The sequence below is a fragment of the Coregonus clupeaformis genome, chromosome 27 (assembly GCF_020615455.1).
Source record: "Coregonus clupeaformis isolate EN_2021a chromosome 27, ASM2061545v1, whole genome shotgun sequence".
Taxonomy (NCBI): domain Eukaryota; kingdom Metazoa; phylum Chordata; class Actinopteri; order Salmoniformes; family Salmonidae; genus Coregonus; species Coregonus clupeaformis.
The window spans coordinates 3,625,558-3,653,017 of record NC_059218.1 but is presented as its reverse complement, the minus strand read 5'-3'; the positions used below and the strand labels follow the sequence as shown (position 1 = coordinate 3,653,017).

The 27,460-nt window shown below is 45.0% G+C and overlaps 1 pseudogene; it reads left to right on the top strand.

The window, feature by feature from the left end:
• Positions 1-762: 762 nt before the first annotated feature.
• On the top strand, positions 763-21,432 carry LOC121542167 (annotated as a pseudogene).
• The last annotated feature ends 6,028 nt before the right edge of the window (positions 21,433-27,460 follow it).

Here is a 27,460-nt window from a genome sequence, read left to right as displayed (position 1 = left end):
ATAAATATTCAACCCCCTGAGTCAATACATGTTAGAATCACCTTTGGCAGTGATTACAGCTGTGAGTCTTTCTGGGTAAGTATCTAAGAGCATTGCACACCTGGATTGTACAATATTTGCCCAATTCTTCAATCGATCCCCACCATCTCGAAAAAGCCAGTGAAGAGCCTTGGCAAGGTGTTTAACAGCAGCCTGAAGGACACAACATCAATCCAGGCCACCTGTCAGGAGCTGGAGAGCTGGCTGAGACCGGTTGACCCGTCAGGACTGCCCGGCAAGTTCAAGGCGTGGATGTATCAGCATGGCATCTTCCTGAGGATACTCTGGCCTCTGCTCATCTATGAAGTCCACATCTCCACTGTCGAGAACTTGGAGAGGAAGGTCAGCAGCCATCTCCGAAGGTGACTGGGGTTGCCCAGGAGCCTGAGCAGCATCGCCCTCTATGGTAACAGCAACAAGCTGAGGCTGCCCCTGAAGTCCCTGGAAGAGGAGTTCAAGGTCACTTGGGTGAGGGAAGTGATGCAATACAGGGAGTCGAGCGTCCCAAAAGTGGGGATAGTGGTCAAGACCGGGAGCTAATGGAGAACAGAGGAGGCCGCGCTGCAGGCTGAGTCTCGGCTGCGCCACAGTGTCCTGGTGGGAGCAGTGACCCGGGGAAGAGCTGGTCTGGTAAAGGCTAGGTGCATGCCTATCGAGGTAGGCTGCAGGGGTTTTGCTGGGCAATCCCTTTACAGAGCCTACTGTACAGCACACTCGGCATCAATGGAGCGAAGCGGAGGTGAGCCATCAGCAACACCATCGAATCAGCTGAAAAAGCCTCAAGACGGCTCTGGATCAAGAGAGGCGATCCATGGGGAGCAGCATAATGCAACCTGGACACAAGTTGGGGTCTGATCAACCTCGGCTGGGTCACCTGGGTGAGGGTGTCTGATGTTGTAAGACCTGAAACACCCTATGACCCTAGGTTACATCACTGATGATGTGTCCAGGAGCATCGAGAGATTCAATCAAGATCTGTCAAGTTTGTTGTTGATTATTGCTAGACAGCCATTTTCAAGTCTTGCCATAGATGTTCAAGCAGATTTAAGTCAAAACTGTAACTAGGCCACTCAGGAACATTCAATGCCCTCTTGGTAAGAAACTCCAGTGTATATTTGGTCTTGTGTTTTAGGTAATTGTCCTGCTGAAAGGTGAATTAGTCTCCCAGTGTCTGTTGGAAAGCAGACTGAACCAAGTTTTTCTCTATTCAGTTTATTTTAGCTCTATTCAGTTTCTTTGAATCCTAAAAAGCTCCCTAGTTCTTGCCAATAACAAGCATACCTATAACATGATGCAGCCACCACCATGCTTGAAAATATGAAGAGTTGTGACGAGTACTGAGGATACGAAGAGGCAGGACACAGACGCAGGAATCAACAAGGTAAAGGTTTACTTAACAATGACAAAGAGAATAACAAAGAACGAGTAAACGACACGACGCTAACAATTATACACAACAATGACTGAACAGTCCAGAGGTATATAGTGGTGGTGATGAGATCATGAGGTGCAGGTGTGCTGGAGGTGATTTGGGTGCGTTGGGTTTCCATTCCTGTGTTGCCGAGGTGGTGCACTCAGACCGGTGGCTCAGTAGACCGGCGAATCAGAGCGCCGGAGGGGAGCAACAGGAGGAGACGTGACAAGAGTGGTACTCAGTGATGTGTTGTGTTGGATTCGCCCCAAACATAATGCTTTGTATTCAGGACATATGGTTAATTTCTTTGCCAATTTTTTTGCAGTTTTACTTTAGTGCCTTATTGCGAACAGGATGCATGTTTTGGAATATTTTTATTCTGTACAGGCTTCCTTCTTTTCACTCTGTTATTTATGCTAGTATTGTGGAGTAACTACAATGTTATTGATCCATCCTCAGTTATCTCCTATCACAGCCATTAAACTCTGTAATTGTTTTAAAATCACCAATAGCCTCATAGTGAAATCCCTGAGTGGTTTCTTTCCTCTTCGGCAACCGAGTTAGTGGTGGTGACTGGGTGTATTGATACACCATCCAAAGTGTAATTCATTACTGCACCATACTCAAATGTCTGCTTTTTCTTTACCCATCTACCAATAGGTGCCCTTCTTTGCGAACCATCGGAAAACCTCCCTGGTCTTTGTGGTTGAATCTGTGCTTGAAATTCACTGCTCGACTGAGGGACCATACAGATAATTGTATGTGTGGGGTACAGAGATGGGGTAGTCATTTAAAAGTCCATGCAATTTATGTGACTTGTTAAGCACATTTGTACTCCTGAACGTATTTAGGCTTGTGAAAACAAAAGGGTTGAATACTTATTGACTCAAGACATTTCAGGTTTTCATTTTTAATTAATTTGTAAACATTCCTAAAAACATAATTCCACTTTGACAGTATGAAGTATTGTGTTTATATCAGTGACACAAAATATCAATTTAACCTTAATTTCAAACTGTAACACAACAAAATGTGGAAAAAGTAAAGGGAAGTGAATACTTTCTGAAGGCACTGTATATAGTATGTGTGTGTGTCAACATACGTTTGTGTGTGTGTGTGTGTGTGTGTGTGTGTAAGTGAGAACAGGCAAAGAGCCTCTTGGTGGTAATCTGAGCAAGTATCCTGCTATCAGTTGTTTAGAGGACCAATGGTATTGGCTGGCTGGGAGAGATTAAGACCAGAGAAAGGCTATCGAGGTCAGGTCCAACCTGTCTCTAAGGAGAGTGGAAGAAGGTTGCATGGAAAAAAGGGTGAAATTAGAAAAATTGTGTAAGTCAGGGTTGTCCATTCAGTCCGTTCACATTTCATTAGAATTTCTTTCAGCATTTTAGAAAATAATTTCATTCAGAATAGCCTATGTCACGGTATATCTCTACTGATCTCTGGGATCATTTCCGGTTCACTACAGGCTAAACTGAGTTAACTAGGAGAGAAGAACACTGTTATATCTTATCACAATCTTCCATTATACAGCTGTAATTACCCCGTATTTAGTGTGACTATCATCATTATCATAATTAGTGCTTTGAGCATAATGCATGAACATTTTTGTTTGTTTTTGTTCTAAACTTTTGAAATACTAACAAATGACCTAAATGTAGCTAGTTTCGCTCATGGGCATAGTGGTGTGAAATGTTCTGTGCAATGAGGTCCAACTTCTAGGACCCTTTTTTCTTTACCACAGTACTTTTCACCTCAACAGGAGACTACGACTAAGTCTACGGACTTTGTTTATACTACTCTGCCTGCTCTTGAAAAGGTTTTGCCATGCAGGACGCTAAAACCCACCAGAAGCCGAACTGTAATCCTCTGAGTTCCTACAAACACACAGAAAGCCCCATGCAGGAAAGGCTCAAAGGGAGGCAAGGACCCGTTAAAACCAAAATTAGATGCGACAACCTGCCTTCTGCATGGGCCCCAGCGTGAGGTGAGAGTGAGTTGAAACAGCTTTGCTTTTCTCTCCATCTTTCTTACCCCACTACCGCCCCAACCCCCACCACTGCTGCTACCACCCCATCCCAGCATCCCTTACGCTGACAGGAGAGTTGGAGGAGGAGGTTGTCAGGAGAGGTCGCTGGCCCTCCCAAAAGCCCCTGCATAACTTTTGGTGCTGCCATGGCAACGCCAATCTGCTGGACACTTTTCGGGGGAGTTTTGGTGGAAGTCATGTGTTTACCAGTCCCTTTCCCGGACTCGGGGGTAGGGTGCATGCACACATGCACGCGCAAGAAAGGAATTCCTAAATGCTTTCTGGTATCCAAGGGTTGCCGGTGGCAGGTGTGTAAATGTGTATGAATGAGTGTGTGTGTGTGTGGCTGCTCTAGACGGTAGAATGAATGAAAAACACAATAGCCTGCAGAGAACCCAGGAAGCACCCTGCGGCTTCTCTTTGAGTCTCGTTAGAACCTTTTGGACGCTGCGTTCAGCACACTGACTGCACATGGTGAGCTTGCTTGCTGCTGAGCTATTTACTTTTGTAGATGTCTTTATGCTACAGATCTAGCCGTAAGCTCTGGCTGTTGTGACAAGCTGATGAAGGGATTTCTCTTGGCCTGAAAGTAACACCGACTTTGATTAGATGGTCTCACAATAAGAGACTTTATCATGAGGATCCATTGTCAAATGGAGGTTTGTATTTCAGAAAACATACTACGAATAACCTAGTCCCAAGCCTAGCCCCCATGTTATGGTGTATAAATTCGGGATTCCCACACTGCTAGGTTGGGGGACAGAACCATGCTCGGCCGATAACTTGCAATAATCGCAAGACTTAACAAGGATTTGTAACAAAGACATCCTCCCCCAATCACAGACAGAACACTCTTTCCAAAGTGAATATATCACCACCCTGAATGTTTTCCAAACAGCCTGTAGTTGTCACGTCAGTCCATGCCAAACAAGCTCTGTAGTATCAGGGCTAACTGATATACTTTTTCCGCATTTTGTTACGTTACAGCCTTATTCTAAAATGTATTTTTTTTTAAATTTCCCTCCGCAATCTATACACAATACCCCATAATGACAAAGCGAAAACAGGTTTTTAGAAAATGTTGCTAATTTATTATAAATAAAAAACAGAAATACCTTATTTACATAAGTATTCAGCCCCTTTGCTATGAGACTCGAAATTGAGCTCAGGTGCATCCTGTTTCCATTGATCATCCTTGAGATGTTTCTACAACTTGATTGGAGTCCACCTGTGGTAAATTGATCACACACACTCCAAATGAGTGATTCCTCCCGCTCTCACCATATACCCCCATCTCTCCCTTCCTCTCTCTCTACTCCTTTCATTGTTAATATCTTCCGCTCCAATGAGAATTTTGGAACAGAACACTGATCAAAGAGCAGGGGATGGATGTGAGGACGGAGTTGGGATGGTGGGTTTGACGGTGGAGGTGGGGGATGGTGGGAGTTCGTTTGGATTGGAGTCTGTTCAATCTGTGGAATGTGGACTGATTTCACACTGGGGTCACGCGATTGGCTGATGCAGGGAGATAGATGGACAGAAAATCCCCCCTCCCAAAAGTGTCCTGTTCCATTCAGTTCCATGTACATACAGAGGGCCCAAAAGCCCCAGCCAGAAGAGGGGTCTGGCTGGAGAGGGGTCGTTCAGTGTTGCATTCAGTGTTGCAGGTCTTTCTTTCAGTGTTGCAGGTCTTTCTTTCAGTGCTGCAGGTCTTTCTTTCAGTGTTGCAGTTCTTTCTTTCCCAGTTGTCTGTGTAAAACATAACCATTTCAAACTTGATGACAGTCAAGTTATTAACTGCCATAGTTGAGTTTTGATAGTGATTGTGATCATACAAGTATCATTGTACTGGATGTATCCCTATGTGATAATTACATGATCTGTGAAAAAGCCTTGGCAGTCAATGACAACATGCATATAACAAACTGCATTGTTCAAAAGAGCGTGATGTACTGTAGTAAATATGGATTAGAATATGTGGGAATATTTTTTGTGTTAAATTGAGAGAGAGGGGTGGTAATGGATAAAGTTTAGCCAAGCTAACGACCTGGAGAAGTTACCTTAGCACGCTAACCCGTAGTTATCCACCCCATAAATCTCACCTGTCGACTGGACACTTGATAGCCTGCAGACCATGCATCTGATCTCCATCTTATCTGCTCTACCCATCAAGGGTTCATGGCTGGAATTCAGTCCAGACACCTCTTCCCTCTCTGGAACTTTAGCATAACAATGACTTAACAAACAAGGCTAAGGTTAGCTAGATGGAACTCTCTCTTTTTTCCTCTCTCAGTTGAGAGTCCTGATGCTATGAGCTACAAAGGAATATATTTTGTGACTTCGTTGTGGTGTTTTTTGTTGAACTGATTTGTTGCAGTCTGGGGGTGGTCTTCGTTCCCTTTGGGACTGACAGAAAAGATTAGCACATGAGTCACCCCAGATGCCCGTTGTTAACAGTCTGTCAATGAGCACTAAACTAGCTGTGTAAAACAAAACCAATGGAAATGGGCTTGTTGTGTACAGGGGGTTTCTTAGTTTTAGTTGGGGATTTTGCCCCGGGTGTCTCGCTGTGGGAGGAGCTATGAAATCTGGAGTCGCTCCAGGACTCTCCCACACGACTTGTCCTTTAGAATTAGGGGGGAGAAGATGAAAGGAAATTTAGTGTCAGGGTGAATACACATACCAGGATTAGCACAGGGGGACCTAACTTTGGTTGTGGTTCACTAGGTTGGCACTGGTATTTGTCCACCATCTAACAAGATTGTTAATGCATGTTAGTGACACTCGAATGCAAAATAGTAATACGTTATAGCCTACTAGTGTTTATGAGATTTTGCTGACCAAATTATTGGACTTCATCTAGCAGAGGATGCTCTTTGCATCACTAAGTTTGATTGTGTTCTTGTTTATAGCAGCACTGGGGTGAAAGAGGTTTCACACTTGCTGAACAGCCCCAAAGAAACACAACCAACCTCCAACGATTAACTTTTTGCAACAGTAATGCAGTATACTATCAATGTTTACCACTTTAATTAAATTATTGCCAATGTTTCATGCCACTGACTGCCTGGCTGTATGTCTGTGTGTGTGTGTGTGTGTGTGTGTGTGTGTGTGTGTGTGTGTGTGTGTGTGTGTGTGTGTGTGTGTGTGTGTGTGTGTGTGTGTGTGTGTGTGTGTGTGTGTGTGACTAGAGCAGCATCAACATCTCATTATACTGTGCATTCGTTTACTTTTTCCACATTTTGTTACGTTACAGCCTTGTTCTAAAATGGATTGATAAATAAAAAAATCCTCATCAATCTACACACAATGACAAAGTGAAAATAGGGTTTTAGAAATGTTTACAAAGGTATAAAAAAACAAAAACAGAAATACCTTCTTTATATACAGTTGAAGTTGAAAGTTTACATACACTTAGGTTGGAGTCTTTAAAACTCGTTTTTCAACCACTCCACACATTTTTGTGCATGACACAAGTAATCTTTCCAAAAATTGTTTACAGACATATTATTTCACTTATAATTCACTGTATCACATTTCCAGTGGGTCAGAAGTTTACATACACTAAGTTGACTGTGCCTTTAAACAGCTTGGAAAATTCCAGAAAATGATGTCATGGCTTTAGAAGCATCTGATAGGCTAATTGACATAATTTGAGTCAATTGGAGGTGAACTTGTGGATGTATTTCAAGGCCTACCTTCAAACTCAGTGCCTCTTTGCTTGATATCATAGGAAAATCCAAAGAAATCAGCCAAGACCTCAGAAAAAAAATTGTAGACCTCCACAAGTCTGGTTCATCCTTGGGAGCAATTTCCAAACGCCTGAAGGTACCACGTTCATCTGTACAAACAATAGTACGCAAGTATAAACACCATGGGACCACGCAGCCATCATACCGCTCAGGAAGGAGACGGGTTCGGTTTCCTAGAGATGAAAGTACTTTGGTGCGAAAAGTGCAAATCAATCCCAAAACAACAGCAAAGGACCTTGTGAAGATGCTGGAGGAAACAGATACAAAAGTATCTATATCCACAGTAAAACGAGTCCTATATCGACATAACCTGAAAGGCCGCTCAGTAAGGAAAAAGCCACTGCTCCAAAACTGCCATAAAAAAGCCAGATTATGGTTTGTAACTGCACATGGGGACAAAGATTGTACTTTTTGGAGAAATGCCCTCTGGTCTGATGAAACAAAAATAGAACTGTTTGGCCATAACGACCATTGTTATGTTTGGAGGAAAAAGGGGGTTGCTTGCAAGCCGAAGATCACCATCCCAACCGTGAAGCACGGGGGTGGCAGCATCATGCTGTGGGGTTGCTTTTCTGCAGGAGGGACTGGTGCACTTCACAAAATAGATGGCATCATGAGGAAGGAAAATGATGTGGATATATTGAAGCAACATCTCAAGACATCAGTCAGGAAGTTAAAGCTTGGTTGCAAATGGGTCTTCCAAATGGACAATGACCCCAAGCATACTTCCAAAGTTGTGGCAAAATGGCTTAAGGACAACAAAGTCAAAGTATTGGAGTGGACATCACAAAGCCCTGACCTCAATCCTATAGAAAATGTGTGGGCAGAACTGAAAAGGCGTGCGCGAGCAAGGAGGCCTACAAACTTGACTCAGTTACACCAGCTCTGTCAGGAGGAATGGGCCAAAATTCACCCAACTTATTGTGGGAAGCATGTGGAAGGCTACCCGAAACGTTTGACCCAAGTTAAACAATTTAAAGGCAATGCTACCAAATACTAATTGAGTGTATGTAAACTTCTGACCCACTGGGAATGTGATGAAATAAATAAAAGCTGAAATAAATCATTCTCTCTACTATTATTCTGACATTTCACATTCTAAAAATAAAGTGGTGATCCTTTCTGACCTAAGACAGGGAATGTTTACTAGGATTAAATGTCTGGAATTGTGAAAAACTGAGTTTAAATGTATTTGGCTAAAGTGTATGTAAACTTCTGGCTTCAACTGTAAGTATTCAGACCTTTTGCTATGAGACTCGAAATTGAGCTCAGGTGCATCTTGTTTCCATTGATCATCCTTGAGATGTTTCTACAACCTGTGGTAAATTCAAGTGATTGGACATGATTTGGAAAGGCTCTCTCTCTCTCTCTCTCTCTCTCTCTCTCTCTCTCTCTCTCTCTCTCTCTCTCTCTCTCTCTCTCTCTCTCTCTCTCTCTCTCTCTCTCTCTCTCTCTCTCTCTCTCTCTCTCTCTCTCTCTCTCTCTCTCTCTCTCTCTCTCTCTCTCTCTCTCTCTCTCTCTCTCTCTCTCTCTCTCTCTCTCTCTCTCTCTCTGATATAGGTTAGAGGGCATCATTCCACTTGGCCAACACAGGCCTGGATTCGGTCCGTGTCTCAGAGGTTCAGGGCTGTAAAGCAATTTAAATGTAAACGTAATTTCTGATTGAGCCGACATATGCAGTGTTTATTGTGAATGCAGTCTCCGCGGGAACATTGCCTTTGGATTTCAGTCGCACTGTGGCGCTGAACTTCCGCAATGCGGATTGAATCGAGCCCAATGTGTGTAGTAGTGAGCATAGTGATGCACTTCCTGTGCTGGGATAAAGGGCACTGATCACCATAGAAATAGAATCACTAGAACAGGTCCCCATTCAAGTCGATGGGTCTGTGATGTGTGGACCGGCGGACATTTTGAATGTACCCATAGGGCGGCAGGTAGCCTAACGGTTAAGAGAGTTGGGCCAGTAACCGAAAGGTCTCTGGTTCGAATCCCTGTGCTGAATAGTTGACAAATCTGCCGATGTGCCCTTGAGCAAGGCACTTAACTCTAATTGCTTCTGTAAGTCGCTCTGGATAAGAGCGTCTGCTAAAATGTAAATGTAAAGCATATTCTATTTGTGATTCGGCTCAGATCCACCCAGATATTGCTGACTTTTACAGTTGTTTATTTCAGATCAGCCAAAGCCCCACTGGGCTGCTCTCTTTTTTAAAGCCCATTTCATAATCTCAAATGTGAGGCAGCGGTTGGATACATTTTCTGGTAGCTATTCTGGAGTAACATCATCATTTCATTTCAGCCCCATGGGTATGAGTCCAATACTGTAGAAGTAAATGAAGGCCACTGTTTATATATAAAGAAATATATATATATATATATATATATATATATATATATATATATATATATATATAATAATAATTATTATTATTATTGCCAATGTTTTTGTGTCAGAACCAAATGGCCTACAAATCTGGACCAAAGCTGGTTCTGAATCGGGTTAGAGTGGCACTCAATAAACAACATTGTGCTAGCACAGTGTGGATATATGAGAGACATTCAGAAGTGTACTGGCGTCACCCCCATATCAAGATGTCATAACAATATTGTAACAGACCATCACAATAAATGACAACCAACTTATCCCTCCAAAAATGTAAACGGCTCTCACATTTAGTGTGTGAACACACTAAATGTGACATATAATAAATAAAAGTGGTGATGACTTGTTATGGTCCTCTGTAGCTCAGCTGGTAGAGCACGGCGCTTGTAACGCCAAGGTAGTGGGTTCGATCCCCGGGACCACCCATACACAAAAAAAAAAAAAAATGTATGCACGTACGACTGTAAGTCGCTTTGGATAAAAGCGTCTGCTAAATGGCATATAAAATTATAAATTATGGAACTCAACTGCATTAGGGTATTATTATACTGTATAATGTTTCAGTCAAACATTGCTGCCATCCAGAACTGTCCATAATTTTGCACAACAATAACCATCTCCTATTCTTCTCCTCAGGGATATTCTGCACGGCAACCAGCAACAAGTGCTTGTCTGGGCCCTGCCAGAATAGTGCCACATGTGTGGACACCATAGACGACTACACGTGCCTCTGCCCCCCTCGCGACGAGTTCCGCTACATGGGCAAAGACTGCGACGAACTGTATGATGCCTGCTTTTTCGCCGCCTGCTCAGACTGCACCAGCACCCCTGGCACGTCCAAATACCACTGCGTCTGCCCCAAAGGATTCACCGGTGACAACTGCACTGAGGAAGTGGATGAGTGCCATAGCAACCCTTGCTCTGAGCCCCATACAGAGTGCATCGACCAGGTCAACGGCTACTTCTGCCGATGTTCGCCCAGCTACGGAGGAGAGGACTGCCAAGAGCAAGTGACCGACTGCATCGACGAGCCGTGTCTGAACAACGGGACTTGTATACTGTTACAGGATGGATTCGAGTGCCACTGTGCGCCGGGGTTCGAAGGGAAGCATTGTGAAGAGGACGTGGACGAGTGTGCATCACACCCTTGCCAGAACGGGGCTATCTGCATGGATGGCTTGGCTAAGTTTCACTGTTTCTGTGTACCAGGCTTCCAGGGCTACAACTGCGAGATTGATATCAATGAGTGCGCCTCGCGGCCCTGCGAGAATAACGGAACCTGCATCAACGAGAAGGACCAGTACGAATGTGAGTGCCTCGTAGGGTTCACAGGTACGCTGTTCCGCCTTTTCATAATTCACACCTCTGCCCACACAATGATGTGTTTGTACTCAGTTAGTCCGGAATGAAGTGTAATTCTTCCACCATATTCGCAACCCTACACCATCCACAACTCACTGTCTCTCATCTAACACTTCCTCCAGTGTGGAGGGAGATCTTATGCCTTGCTTGTTAATGTTTCTTGACAAAATGTATCAGCAAGATTCAGGTATCTCATAGTACTTCATTCACCAAGCCATAACTTGTTCACATTAAAGGTGCACTAAGCAAGATGACATCATCATACACAACAGGACGATCTCATATTAATCAATGTGGGTGTGCCACAAAGAATGGTACAAATTGTGCAGAGCCAATGAGTCTTGGCAGAGTTGAATAATGATGTTGTTATTGTCCTGTTGTTGATGATGTCATCTTACTAACTGTACCTTTAAGTGTAAGTTTGGTTTAAGTGTAAGTGCAGTGACTAAGATGTTCGATACTGGTCTCTAGTCTTGTCTTCAGTTTGGCCCCTGTGGATAGGTCTCCCGCTGTGTGAGAGAAAACACTCCACCTCTTGTATACTTATTTTCTTACTCTCCTTTATTTTCTCAGCAGGCCTGGTCTGTCTAGGTGCTTCATCCTTATCTCTAATGGGGTGGGAAAGGTCAGCAGTAATGCATTCCTTTGTCAGCATATCATTGCCGATGGAGATTTTCAAGGAAAGGGTTAAGATGGCGAACTGAGGCATCTTTACATTATCATCTGTGCTATCTAGAGGCATCCACAAGCAGACTCCATGCTACTGCCTATTTTTAGTTAGAGAAACAAACACCAGATAGAGTACAAAATGGCTACTCTTGTATTTACTGTCCACTATACTTTCTTTCAGTATTATCATAAGAGCAGAGATGAGCTATTGACAAACATTGGCTCCATATTTACATTTAGGTCATTTAGCAAACACTCTTATCCAGAGCGACTTACAAATTGGTGAATTCAATTTAGGATAGCCAGTGGGACAAGCACCCTTTTTTTTATGGGGGGGTGTATATAGATGAGATACAGTGGTGAAGTGCTGGGATTTAAATGCTTTAAAGTCTGTAGAAGATGCAGTGCCTAGTGAAAGTTTACACACCCCTTGCCCAGTTGTCACATTTTGTTGCCTTAAAATTTAATCTAAGAAGGGATTACAATTTAAAAAAATCCTATAGATCTACACAACCTGCTACACATCTTCAAAGTGAAAGAAAAAGTATACATTTTTCTAAATTAATAAAAATTATAAACAAAGATGTCTTGATTGCATATGTCTTCACACCCCAGAGTTAATACTTGATGGAAGCACCTTTGGCAGCAATTACAGCTATAAATCATTTTGAATAATATTCTACCAACTCTGCACAACTCTTAGGGCGACATACATCCATTGTTTTTGTCAAAATTGCTCAAGCTCAGTATATGTGGTTGGGAATAATTGACAGACAGCAATATTCAAACCTTGTCACTGACTTTCTAGCAGATTTAAGTCAGGACTGAGACTGAACCCCTCAGGAACACGTAACACCTCTTGGAAAGCCATTCTGGTGTGTCTTTGGCATTGAAATCTGTGTAATTGTCCCACTGAAAAATGAAACTCAGAGTTACTATTCAGATGACTGAGGCAGGTTTTCCTCTAACTTTTACCTGGGCTTTGCTCCTTTCATATTCATTTTGATCTGTAGGGGGAACAATCGAACTTAATCTCTATGTATCTTTAATTTGAAGGCAGCAATATGTGACAGCTGTGAAAAAGGTGTGTGTAGACTTTCACTAGGCACTGTATGTCCCCTCCTAATATAACCTGACAGTACAGTTCCTCACTCACTCCCACTTTGTTTCTCATTCATCATCACACATTCTCCCACTCTTTCTCTAACTCATACTCTCCTTTTTCTCCACCTCTCACAGCAGTGAACTGTGAGGTGGAGATAGACGAGTGCGAGTCCAACCCTTGTCGCAATGGAGCCACCTGCCATGACCTCATTGGTCTCCTGCGAGTGTCTGCCTGGGTTCGAGGGCACAGACTGCGAGGTGGACATTGATGAGTGTGTCAGTGAGCCCTGCCTAAATGGAGCCATCTGCCACGACAAGGTGGCCAGGTAACTGCACAAGGCTTTTAGAATTGTCCCACCAGACAGACACAACTCCTGTCCTTAAATGACTTTAGGGCCTGACTGCTGTTTTGGTGAGCTAAAGCCCCTTACACTGAGACAGGGTGTTATCTCAATCATCCATCTGTTAACAAGTAGGCCTAAAATTGTTGGCATGCACTTGAGTGCTCCTCTGAATTTTGAATACATTTCACCAGTCCAGAGTCTGTACATTCTTAAAAAAAGCACTACACCGGGCTGTATTGCATTAATTTGTATTTAGCGTATATAATATAATAATATAATATGCCATTTAGCAGACGCTTTTATCCAAAGCGACTTACAGTCATGCGTGCATACATTATTTTTTTTTGTGTATGGGTGGTCCCGGGGATCGAACCCACTACCTTGGCGTTACAAGCGCCGTGCTCTACCAGCTGAGCTACAGAGGACCACGTATATGCTTTGTTGAATGTCAATGTAGCGATTGCAACTGCCCCAGAGTGACCCAGACTTCCTTTCCTGCAGCTATGAGTGTGACTGTGAGGACACAGGCTTCATGGGAGACCACTGTGAGGAGGACATCCCTGAGTGTGCTTCTGACCCGTGTCAGCATGGCGCCACCTGCCTGGAGGGAGTCAAAGAGTACACCTGCCTCTGCTGGCCTGGTATGTGCAACTTACCATTACCCACCACATAAATCATTTGAGTATAATATGTACAGCTGTTAATGTTGTCAGATGATTGGAGAGTATTATAGCAACAATTACTGTGCAGTTTGTTTAGGCTTTGAGTGAAGAGTATTACAGTGTATTTACATTTTATTGGGTCTCCTAGGTTACAAAGGGGAGAACTGTGAGATTGACATTGATGAGTGTGCTGAGCAGCCATGTGAGAACGACAGCGAGTGTTTCGAGCATTCCGACACATCCCACTGGGAGATGGACTGGGAGTTCAGCTTCGCTGATGCTGCCGGATACCTGTGCCAGTGTCAGCATGGCTTCGCAGGTGAGACGCAGTCCAATGAAAGGAGCAGGTTTTACTATTACACTGTTTGTTACCTTTTTATTGTTTTGAAAATTTCTCATGGACAAAGAATTATGTTGTTGGTGTTGTTTCTTTGTCCCTTGTCAGGAGAGAACTGTTCTGTGAACATTGATGATTGTGAGTCTGAGCCCTGCCAGAATGGAGGCTCTTGTGAGGACCAGGTGAATGGCTACACCTGTTTGTGTCCGGAAGGATTTATGGGTAAGGTCTTCATCACACTCTGTAAACTCTGTATTCTTCTGTATGTCATTACAGCATGACAGTATCATCTATTTTTTGCTGTTTTTACAGCTGGCATCTTATCAGGCCCACAGACTGATTTGTATATTCCATTCTAGGTAGATCAATCTTCAAATGTCTGACTAAAATAGTGCATTGCATTTGCAGGGGAAATTTGCAAAATCAACATTGATGAGTGCCAGAGCCAGCCGTGTTTGAATGGTGCCTGGTGCGAGGATGGCGTGGCCAGCTATACCTGCCACTGCCCCGAGGCCAAGCCGCCCTGGGGTTGCCACCACTGCAAAATCCAGCTTCTGGGCTGTGTGGAACATGAGTGCCAGAACAGCGCCACCTGCCACCCATGGCTGGAAGAGGAAGAGCACGGCCAAACCTGCCTCTGCCCCCACGGCTTCTACGATGAGCTCTGCTCCACCCCCACCACCTTCTCATTCTCTAGTCCGGGCTTCGTCCTCATCAAGGTCATCCTGGAAGAGGAAGAGAGGAGGAGATGGAGGCATGCCGAGCACAACCATCACGGGAAGGGAGTCCGGCTTCGCTTCCGCACCACCTTGCCCGACATGGTGCTCTTCTACCGTGGCGACGCTGACAGCCACCTCCTGCTGGAAATTGTGGGTGGAGGCCTTCGCGCCAAGGCCTTCTCAGAGGATGTTGAGCTGGAGGTGGCCTTCTCTGGGCTGGTCAGTGACGGTGACTGGTGTGATGCTGACGTGTATGTAAACGAGAAGGAAGGGCTGGTTCTGAACCTGAAAGGTACAGGATGTGACAGTGAAGGGTGCAAGGTGGAGGATGGTGGTCCCGATGGGCCACACTTCGCTCCCTCAGAGGCGTTTGGTCACGTCTACGTGGGGGGTGTCCCTGAAGAGTTGCTGGAGCACACAGCAAGCAGCCACGGGTTCGTCGGGTGTATGGAGGACATGCTGATCGACTTCAAGACCGCCTTGCCTCAGAACCTTCCAGAGGAGCAGGCTCACGAGATGGAGCTGGGCTGTAGCAAGACAGAGTGGTGCAAACCCGACCCCTGCACAGGTCAAGGCCGCTGTGTGGACCTATGGATTAGCCACCGCTGCGACTGCTACCGGCCCTTCCATGGTCACAGCTGCTCCGATGGTAAGCAACATTTACCTTCCACCAAAAGTAAATATATCTTCTGATGAAGTCTTCTGAGGAAGACTTCATTCATAAAGAAACGTCCAACCAGACCGTTTTCAAATGAACTACACTTGCAATTTTGTTTGAGGGCTGTGGTTGGCTTTGTCAAAGTAATTTTATTTGTCAAAGATTTTTGTCTTCGCTGCTAGATTAGTGATTTACCCTAGGTGAAATAGGTACACCTGACTGCTTGATTGTCATCCATAGTATTGCTTTCCTTCTATAACAACTCCACCTCCACTCTGACAGAGTTCCCCTCCTGGACGTACAGTCATGAGAAAACTGTGAGCTACAGTGCCTATGCCATCGGCAGCTTCCACGGCGCCAACTTCAGTGTCTCCTTCTTCCTGCGCTCACTGAAACCCGACGGCCTGCTTTTCCAGCTGAGGCGACCCAGGGAGGACGGAGAAGAACGCGAGGCCTACTTCAATGTCTACCTCGGCATGGGGAGAGTCCTGGTCAGTTCCCTGACAGAAAGCCACGCACTGACGGAGCCCATCGTCGTGACCACGGGCAAAAAGAAACTGCTCCAATTCGAGGTCCAGTATGGACAAGTGTTCTTCGAGCACACCGGCCTGCGCTATGGAATAGGCAAGGTGCCCGAGGTGGAGGTGCACAATGGAGACCTGGCCTACGTAGGGGGTCTCCCAGGGGAGGAGAAGGAGACGCAGGCATGGGGAGGACACTTCAAGGGTTGCCTGCAGGACCTGCGTCTGGACGGGGTACATCTGGACATGGACGCGTGGAACAGCACACTAAACAACTCAGAGGGAGAGGTGTACTTCCCCGCCAACACTGAGAATGTAGAGCCTGGCTGTATTAGCGATGACACCTGCCAGGTAGGACTGACTACACTAATATCAATACATCTATTGTAATAAGGTGTAATAATATTGAATCGTATTAGTATTGCATACTGACCTATGATTATCAACATTAGAGTGGAATATTACAGACATGAGGGGTAGGCTGTAAATGTGAATCATGTCAACTGTATCAAAATTCAGATTAATAAAAAAATTGAAAGACATGGTCAGTGGCGAATGAGGACAAATCAGTGGCTTGTGACTGGGCTATAATGGACTAAATGTTGTTTTGGTCTAAAGGCGGTGCCATGCCAGAACGGAGGAGATTGTACTATTACATGGAATGACTTTGCGTGTTCATGTCCCATTGTTTTCACCGGGAAGACCTGCGAGACACGTGTGTGGTGTGTCAGCGACCCATGTGTCAATGGTGGCCATTGTGTGGACCTGGCTGACGGATATGAGTGTGAGTAAATATTAAGCTAATTCTTAGCTTGTAAGAAATCACTCAAGACTGGCAAAACTGTTTAGGGTTCTGAAATTCTATCCAGGCGGAGTGGTCAGCTGTGCTCGCTCGTGCCCATGGAAGCCGCTCAGCCGACGCGAAGTAAATAGGATTCTGCTCTATTTTTCAAGAGGTGCCGTCGTTGTTGACCAATCACAGTAGAAAAAACTGCCTGCGTAGTGATACGAATGCACTAACATTCCAACAGCAGGACCAGCTAACTTGCCCACTCTAGCTAGCTAGCAGGCTAATACTATCAGTTTACAGAGTTATGTTTAACAATAAAAATCATTGTTTTGTAATACATTTTTGGATTAACAATTTCTGTTGCGTGTAAATAAGGTTTTATGCATGCTTATGGTGTTATAGTGACAATTATTTTGTTGCTATGATCACTGCTGGCTTTCGCATAGACTGTGGGCTGTCGCCTTGTGTGTGAAGGTACTAGCCACTTTGACTAGAGGGACAAGTTGTGTACTTTGCGATATTCTGCTGGCTGTCTGAAAAGCGCTTTAGTGTTTCTTCACCTTTTACTTTTCACCTTTTAAAACATTTTTATTTATTTTAGTGTATAGCTGTCTTTGCATGAATGAGTCAATTCCCACACACACAAGATGCATACTAGATAGCTTTAATAGTACATTATATATATATATATAGTGCGTTTTTTGTTGTCTAATGTCTAACCTGTCTGTTAACCCTCAGGTGTGACCAACACTACTTTCGAGAACAACCAAGTGCAGTTCAGCGCAGAGGGTTCCCTGGGCTTGCCCCTGACCCAAGTGTACCTGGAGCTCCGCACCCGCTCGGAGAAGGCTGTGCTGCTCCGAGCCTTCCACGCGGCCGAGCTCCTGCTGGTGGGACTGCTGGACTCCTCAATCCGCGTTGAGATCCATGTCGGCAACAGTGTGGAGGTGCTGACCTTCTCCGGCGTGCGCCACGTGGCCGATGGCCGTTGGCACCGAGTGCACATATCCATGGCCGACCCGGACAGCGAGGCTTCCCACTGGGTCATCACCGTGGATGGCATCACCGACGCCAGCAGCACCCCAGAGGAGGCGAGTGCCCTGCACTTCCTCAACGAGGAAGGGGCGGTGGTTGCTATCGCCGAGAGCTTCTTGGGCAGTCTGGGCGCCGTGCGAGTCGGTGGGGTCTATCTACCATTTGTGGACGCCCAACACCCGCCGCAGCCTGCCCGCTTCCACAGAACAGGCGACGAGGATATCCACACGGGTTGTAGGAGTGCTGACGTATGCCATTTCGACCCCTGCCGGAATGGAGCTACGTGCAAGGATCTCTTTAACAGGTTTGGCTGCGTATGCGAGCCGGGCTGGGAGGGAGAGCAGTGCGAGGTGGACACAGATGAGTGCGCATCCGGGCCCTGCGTCTACGGCACCTGCACGGACGAGTTGGCAGGTTTCAAGTGCGCATGCGACCCGGGGTACGGGGGTGATACCTGCGAGGAGGACCTGAATGAGTGCGAGGAACACGGCTGTGAGAACGGGGGCACCTGCGTGGATGGGGTGAACAACTACATCTGCGAGTGCACAGATGACTTTGCCGGCCCACTCTGCCAGTGAGTAGCCTCTCTGTTTATGCCAACCAATTAGTGTCACAATAAGTTGTCAGGGACCATTCTCAGATAATTTTTTATTTAGATAGCACATATTTAGGTTTTATACCAAGCTTTAAATTGAGTTGCTTAACCTATCATATCAAATACAGCATAACTAATGGAAAGTTGCATGATTATATACTTTTTGATGAACAGGAACCCTTCACTCGAACACCTATTGTGGACATTGGGCAGTTTTCAAGGCTTTGAGTCGCCATTGTGAAGAGGGTGTAATTATGTACATTACCCAAAGGTGGACCTATCCACCACTGATGTGCGAAGAGGATGTTCAGTGTGAAAATGTGATCTGCCATGACGGGCTCTGGGGGGCCAACTGTTCCTGTGTGCCCGGTTTTGCAGGGGAGAGGTACGTTTTCGAAGCTCCTCTCAATAATGCACAGAATAATACAGCTGTTTACAAATCACCCATTACAGTGTACCACAGTTTGGGAAACACTGCTTGGTATGGTAGGGATGGATACCAGAATATATACACTACCGTTCAAAAGTTTGGGGTCACTTAGAAATGTCCTTGTTTTCGAAAAGAAAGCCAATATTTGTCCATTAAAATAACATCAAATTGATCAGAAATACAGTGTAGACATTGTTAATGTTGTAAATGGCTATTGTAGCTGGAAATGGCTGATTTTTTATGGAATATCTACATAGGCGTACAGAGGCCAATTATCAGCAACCATCAGTCCTGTGTTCCAATGACACGTTGTGTTTGCTAATCCAAGTTTATCATTTTAAAAGGCTAATTGATCATTAGAAAACCCTTTTGCAATTATGTTAGCACAGCTGAAAACTGTTGTGCTGATTAAAGAAGCAATAAAACTGGCCTTCTTGAGACTAATTGAGTATCTGGAGCATCAGCAATTGTGGGTTCGATTACAGGCTCTAAATGGCCAGAAACAAATAACTTTCTTCTGAAACTCGTCAGTCTATTCTTGTTCTGAGACATGAAGGCTATTCCATGCGAGAAATTGCCAAGAAACTGAAGATCTCGTAAAATGCTGTGTACTACTCCCTTCACAGAACAGCGCAAACTGTCTCTAAGCAGAATAGAAAGAGGAGTGGGAGGCCCCGGTGCACAACTGAGCAAGAGGACAAATACATTAGAGTGTCTAGTTTGAGAAACAGACGCCTCACAGGTCCTCAACTGGCAGCTTCATTAAATAGTACCCGCAAAACACCAGTCTCAACGTCAATAGTGAAGAGGCAACTCCGGGATGCTGACCTTCTAGGCAGAGTTGCAATGAAAAAGCCATATCTCAGACTGCCCATCTTAATATTTTCTTTTTATTGGCCAGTGATAAGGCTTTTTCTTTGCAACACTGCCTAGAAGGTCACCTTATTTATTTTTGACTGTCTTTTTTTGTCATTTATGAATGTGTTATTCAATGCGTTTCTATGGGCTACAGTAGTAAAGGCCACATTTTCATGTCATCTGACCATAGCACCGGCAGGTTGATGAACGGCATTGGCTCTTCCAGCAAGACATTGGCTCTTCCAGCAAGACAATAACCTCAAGCACACATCAAAATCCACAAATAAATGGTTAATTGACCACAAAATCAACATTTTGCAATGGCCATCTTAGTCTCCGGACGTGAATCCCATTGAAAGAAAACCTGTGGTTTGAGTTGAAGAGGGCAGTCCATAAGAACAGACAAAGGATATCAAGGATCTGGAAAGATTATGTATGGAGGAATGGTCTAAGATCCCTCCCAACGTGTTCTCCAATCTCATAAAACATTTTAGAAAAAGGCTCAGTGCGATTATCCTTGAAAGGTGAGGTATTGAAAGGAATTGGAAACGGGTGTCAATAATTTTAACCCCTACAGTACCTTTTTGAGAGAAGAAAAGCATTACTTGTTAAACAATATCTCATTCTCTGAGCAATTGTATTAGTATAAAATAATTTCCCAATTTTTTTAGCATACAATATACAAAAGGTATTTGATTTATTTTATACAGTAATTTTTGTTATTCTTTATCAACAATTTTGGACCCCAATGTATGTCTTACATGCTTGCTCTGTCTAGACTTTAAAACGTCCTTATTGTGTTTTCCTCCTCAGGTGTGAAACGGAGATAGATGAGTGTGAGTCTAACCCCTGTCGGAATGGTGGATCCTGTATCGATCGACTCAACAGGTTCTGGTGTGTGAGCCTACCTGGCTACAGCGGCCCATTCTGCGATACAAGCGTAAGAACTATTGACTTCTTCACCCTTCTCCTCTTCCAAGTAATTTTGCATTAATCGTCTATGTATACACAATAAATAATTATTTAATGATTAGTAAACACTTCTAAGCATTTCTAAGTATTATTATCTTTCCAGTGCATTTATAGTTATTCATACAAATGTATGGATTTATAATGGTTTATTCATGAAAATTATTATGACGTGTAACATATTTTTAGCAGTAGGTCATTTTAGACTTAGCCACAGTCAGTCACTCATCACTGACATTTCTCCCTTGGTTCCTTGCTTGTTCCCTCCTTGCAGAAACAGTCCCAGAAAGAGTGGGTGCAGTGGCTGGTGATAGCCATCCCCCTGGTGTGCCTTGGTGCTCTGCTGGCAGTCATCGGCCTCACCTTGATGGCGCTCACAGCCCGCAAGAAGTGCCAGTCGGAGGGCGCCTACAGCCCCAGCGTTCAGGAGGTGGCCGGGGCGCGCCTGGAGATGGATAGCATGCTTAAGGTCCCCCCCGAGGAGCGGCTCATCTGATCAGTCAAGATCTGATCCAAGAACTGTGCTCGGGACATTTGGCTAGGCTGCGTCGCACAAAATGCTGCAAAAGCTAATCTGAGAGCACCGCACTGCTGGCAGGTGCGCAAGACTCACGGAGACAGTAGACTCTATAGTCGGTCTAGATGGCTGGAGGGAGATACAGTGGGAGAGGACATGAGCTGCTGCTCCCTGCTGGATGAATATGTTACTGGCCCAGTGGTGCCGTGTTTTTGTGTTTTGTTTGCCTGATCTCGTGTGTGAGTGGTTTGGAGGATATTGGGGAGGGAGTAGAGGTTGGAGTAGTGGGGGTGGGCAGTGGGGGGTGGTTGGTAAAGAACTGAGTTGGATGTCTGAAGTAGCATCCCGGTTGGGGGTGGGGGCGTTCCAGTCATTGAACGACTGGGCGGGAAGTCAAAGGACCAAGGACAACCATTGGTCTCCCATAGACTGAGAGGAGGCTCCAGTGTAACACTGGCATATGCTATTCAGTGGGGGAAAAAAATATTTAGTCAGCCACCAATTGTGCAAGTTCTCACACTTAAAAAGATGAGAGAGGCCTGTAGTTTTCATCATAGGTACACATCAACTATGACAGACAAAATGAGATTTTTTTTCCCAGAAAATCACATTGCAGGATTTTTTATGAATTTATTTGCAAATTATGGTGGAAAATAAGTATTTGGTCAATAACAAAAGTTTCTCAATACTTTGTTATATACTCTTTGTTGGCAATGATACAGGTCAAACGTTTTCTGTAAGTCTTCACAAGGTTTTCACACACTGTTGCTGGTATTTTGGCCCATTCCTCCATGCAGATCTCCTCTAGAGCAGTGATGTTTTGGGGCTGTCGCTGGGCAACACGGACATTCAACTCCCTCCAAAGATTTTCTATGGGGTTGAGATCTGGAGACTGGCTAGGCCACTCCAGGACCTTGAAATGCTTCTTACGAAGCCACTCCTTCGTTGCCCGGGTGGTGTGTTTGGGATCATTGTCATGCTGAAAGACCCAGCCACGTTTAATCTTCAATGCCCTTGCTGATGGAAGGAGGTTTTCACTCAAAATCTCACGATACATGGCCCCATTCATTCTTTCCTTTACACGGATCAGTCGTCCTGGTCCCTTTGCAGAAAAACAGCCCCAAAGCATGATGTTTCCACCCCCATGCTTCACAGTAGGTATGGTGTTCTTTGGATGCAACTCAGCATTCTTTGTCCTCCAAACACGACGAGTTGAGTTTTTACCAAATAGTTCTATTTTGGTTTCATCTGACCATATGACATTCTCCCAATCCTCTTCTGGATCATCCAAATGCACTCTAGCAAACCTCAGACGGGCCTGGACATGTACTGGCTTAAGCAGGGGGACACGTCTGGCACTGCAGGATTTGAGTCCCTGGCGGCGTAGTGTGTTACTGATGGTAGGCTTTGTTACTTTGGTCCCAGCTCTCTGCAGGTCATTCACTAGGTCCCCCCGTGTGGTTCTGGGATTTTTGCTCACCGTTCTTGTGATCATTTTGACCCCACGGGGTGAGATCTTGCGTGGAGCCCCAGATCGAGGGAGATTATCAGTGGTCTTGTATGTCTTCCATTTCCTAATAATTGCTCCCACAGTTGATTTCTTCAAACCAAGCTGCTTACCTATTGCAGATTCAGTCTTCCCAGCCTGGTGCAGGTCTACAATTTTGTTTCTGGTGTCCTTTGACAGCTCTTTGGTCTTGGCCATAGTGGAGTTTGGAGTGTGACTGTTTGAGGTTGTGGACAGGTGTCTTTTATACTGATAACAAGTTCAAACAGGTGCCATTAATATGGGTAACGAGTGGAGGACAGAGGAGCCTCTTAAAGAAGAAGTTACAGGTCTGTGAGAGCCAGAAATCTTGCTTGTTTGTAGGTGACCAAATACTTATTTTCCACCATAATTTGCAAATAAATTCATAAAAAATCCTACAATGTGATTTTCAGGATTTTTTTCCTCAATTTGTCTGTCATAGTTGACGTGTACCTATGATGAAAATTACAGGCCTCTCTCATCTTTTTAAGTGGGAGAACTTGCACAATTGGTGGCTGACTAAATAGTTTTTTTCCCCACTGTATGAGTGAGCGTTGAAGATGGACTGGATGGACTTTAATTTTTTTAGAAATACATAAACAGGCGCACCCACTACTCCCACCCTTACACTTCTTGGTTCATGTTTTGATAAACATTTTTACTCTAGGTAGGGCAACAATCTTAAAGGGGAGGTTCAGTATTTTCCAACTAAATGTTAGATGGTTTCTCACTGTGAAAGTAGTGTATGGGCCAAGAGAAACTGCAATCCATGGTTCGGTTTTCTTTAAACAGCCACTACAAACATCAGCTAACTTTAGTCACTGCTAACAAAAAATATACCCCACGATGCACTGCCTGGTGAGGACAAAAGTGGTGTTCTCTTCCCCCCAAAACTCTGCTCCTAAGACTAATTTATCCTCCATGGTACAATATGTGAAATTGTGGTATCACTATGCACTCAAGGTTACACAGTTCTACAACTGGTGCAAAAATGGCAGAGTACGTATTTTGGAGAATAAATTAAGTCTCATGAGAACTCGCTCTGTCGCACTCTAAAATCCCTCCCCAAGATTGAATGGCTATTTTTCTTTTTGTGTGTGAAGAGAACGTATAGTTTGTATATTTTTGGTCGTTTGATTATTTTGTGTTTGATTATAAGTAGACATTTTAAGCACCTCACAAAGGGAGTTCTTCCACCCAATTTTGGTTAGACTTAACGTGTATCTGAGCAGCTAGATAAGTTGATGAAAGAATTGGATAGAAGTTTCTGATTTAGAATATTTTTTTATGGCACTCAAACAAACTGGTGCTGTAGATATCTGTGATAATCCCTGAGTCTGTACATGTCAAGGTGCGATGTGTATGCGGCGAGTGAAGTCAAGCGCAGGACACAGAGATACTAGCAGACTTACTTTACTGAATGTAAAGCACAAAACAAAACCTCCGAACCTGGAGGGAAAAACACCATACACGTAATATGGAATACAGCAATGCCGATACCGACTAGACACAAAACAATAACACACAAATACCAGACGTGAGACAAGGGTAATTATAGGCTATACAATCAAACATAATAGACAACAGGTGTAACTACTCAAGACAAAACAAGACAAACAACGAAACATTGATCGGCAGTAGCTAGTACTCCGGGGATGACGAACGCCGAAGCCTGCCCGAGCATACAGGGGCCCATTCATTAATGGGCCCCTGTAGCTCAGTTGGTAGAGCATGGCGCTTGCAACGCCAGGGTTGTGGGTTCGTTTCCCACGGGCGGCCAGTATGAAAAATTTATGCACTCACTTAACTGTAAGTCGCTCTGGATAAGAGCGTCTGCTAAATGACTAAAATGTAAATGTAAAAATGTTAACCCGTAGGGCATGACGAGATACTCATAGTGACCCGAGGTGGTACTAAATGCTGTTTTCCATTAATCTCCCTCCCTAATGCGCACCAGGTTGTAAGCGCTCCTGAGATCCAATTTTGTGAAGAATTGCGCCCCGTGTAATGACTCCGTCATACTCGCAATCAGAGGGAGAGGATAACTGTATTTAATGGTAATCTGATTGAGACCACGGTAATCAATACACGCAAACCCACATCCTTCTTCTTCACAAAAAAGAAACTCGAGGATGCAGGAGAAGTGGAGGGACGTATGTATCCCTGTCCCAGAGATTCGGTGACGTATGTCTCCTTAGCCGCCGTCTCCTCTTGAGACAGAGGATACACATGACTACGCGGAAGTGCAGCGCCTGCCTGGAGGTCTATCGCACAATCCCCCTGTCTATGAGGTGGTAATTGAGTCACCCTCTTCTTACTGAAGACGAGTGCCAAATCTGTATACTCAGGAGGAATGTGCAGTGCGGGCATTTGGTTCGGACTTTCCACCGTTGTCGCCCCTACGGAAACACCTATACACCGCCCGACACACTGATCAGACCATTCCCTGAGAGCCCTCTGTTGCCATGAAATGTTGGGGTCATGAGATATTAACCAAGGAAGCCCCAACACCACGGGAAACGCAGGAGAGTCGATCAAATACAACTGTATAATCTCCTCATGACCCCCCTGCGTCTTCATCTTAAGTGGCGCTGTGACCTCCCTAATCAATCCGACCCCAAAGGGCGGCTGTCTAGGGCATGGATAGGGAAGGGCACATCAACTGGTATGAGGGGAATCCCTAACTTATAACAGAAACTGCGATCAATAAAATTCCCAGCTGCGCCTGAATCAACTAGCGCCTTATCCTGGGAGGGAGAAGAAACCTCGGGAAACACAACTTGGATACACATGTGGACAACAGAGAGCTCTGGGTGAGTTGGGCGCTTACTCACCTGGAATGACTCATCAGTGCGTGGCCTGCTGCCTCGATCCCTAGGAGACCCTCCCCAGCACCGAACCGCAGTGTGTCCTCTGCGGCCACAGTTGGTGCAGGGGACAGCCTCTCTCCTGGTCTCTCTCCTCCTCTCTCTAGCACCAGCACCCCCAAGCTCCATAGGGCTCGGCTCGGAGGTGCTGGGGGATGGAATGGACGGCCCCAGCTCCGGACGTCCGCGGGTAGCCAACAGGGTATCCAGACGAATCGACATGTCCACCAGCTGATCGAAGCTTAGGTTGGTGTCCCTGCAGGCCAACTCTCAGCGAACGTCCTCCCGTAGGCTGCACCTATAGTGATCGATGAGGGCCCTCTCATTCCATCCCGCATTGGCCGCCAGAGTCCGGAAATCCAGTGCGAAATCCTGCGCGCTCATCTTCCCCTGTCTGAGGTGGAACAGACGCTCCCCCCCTCTGCATAACTGACTGTAGCGGCGTCTATTCCCCTCCATTCGGCATTGGCCCACTCCAGTGCCTTGCCGGACAGACAGGAGATGAGGGCGGAAACGCTCTCGTATCCCGAGGGCGCCGGGTGAATGGTTGCCAGGTAGAGTTCTACTTGGAGCAGGAAATCCTGACACCCAGCCGCGGTGCCATCATAAGCCCTCGGGAGCGAGAGCCGAATCCCACTGGACTCCGGTGATGGAACGATGGGTATGGCTGAGGGTGGTGGTATTGTTGGAGGAGGTGTGGGCAAACCTCCTCTCTCCCCTCGGCTCAAAGTGTTCATAACATCCTGCATGGCGGTGCCCAGTCTCTGGATCATGGCGTCTTGGCTGCTTACGCGCTCCTCCAATGATCCCGTTGGTACCGCTGATCCTGCTGACTCCATGGTAGTGGTGTGTTATTCTGTCAAGGTGCGATGTGTATGCGGCGAGTGAAGTCAAGCGCAGGACACAGAGATACTAGCAGACTTACTTTACTGAATGTAAAGCACAAAACAAAACCACCGAACCTGGAGGGAAAAACACCATACACGTAATATGGAATACAGCAATGCCGATACCGACTAGACACGAAACAATAACACACAAATACCAGACGTGAGACAAGGGTAATTATAGGCTATACAATCAAACATAATAGACAACAGGTGTAACTACTCAAGACAAAACAAGACAAACAACAAAACATCGATCGGCAGTAGCTAGTACTCCGGGGACGCCGAACGCCGAAGCCTGCCCGAGCAAGGAGGAGGAGCAGCCTCCGCAGAATCCGTGACAGTACAGTAAATGTATCTGTCCTTATTTGAAGTTTGGCTTAAAGTTGTTCCATTCACCAAATGATAGGGTACTGTACGTGAACGGAAACGATGAAAGTAAGGCAAAATTTCACTTTGCCTTTATCTTCTTGTCACATTCTCAAACATTTTGTCATACTTGGACTTTGACTGTATCGTACGAAACGTTTCCTTAAAAGTGAATCACTTCGCTGTTTCTTAATGCAAACATCAAATCTCAGCAAGACCAACTGAAGAATAACATGCATGAGTTCCATCAAATCTCTAGAGAAAGGCAATGAGATACAAATATGAACTGTTAACAGAGAAAATACTACTGTACTTTTTTCTTAGTTATTTTAACTACTGAGGAAAAGCTAAACGTTTGTCTTTCATCGTTCACACGTGAACGTTGTAAATTATTTGACTGTAGTTCTTTGCTGGGTTGTTCGATATCTGCATTAGTTTACACTGTTTTGACATACTAGCCTCAGTGACGCTGGCCGTTTCAAATATTGATGCTGTTCATAGAAGTTTTCGCATAAAAAGCGTTCAAAATATGCAATAAAGACAGCAGTGTAGAGGATTCTACACAAACATAACCTTGTTTTTATTGAACTGTAAATAAAAACACTGAAGGAAAATCTGAGTCAGC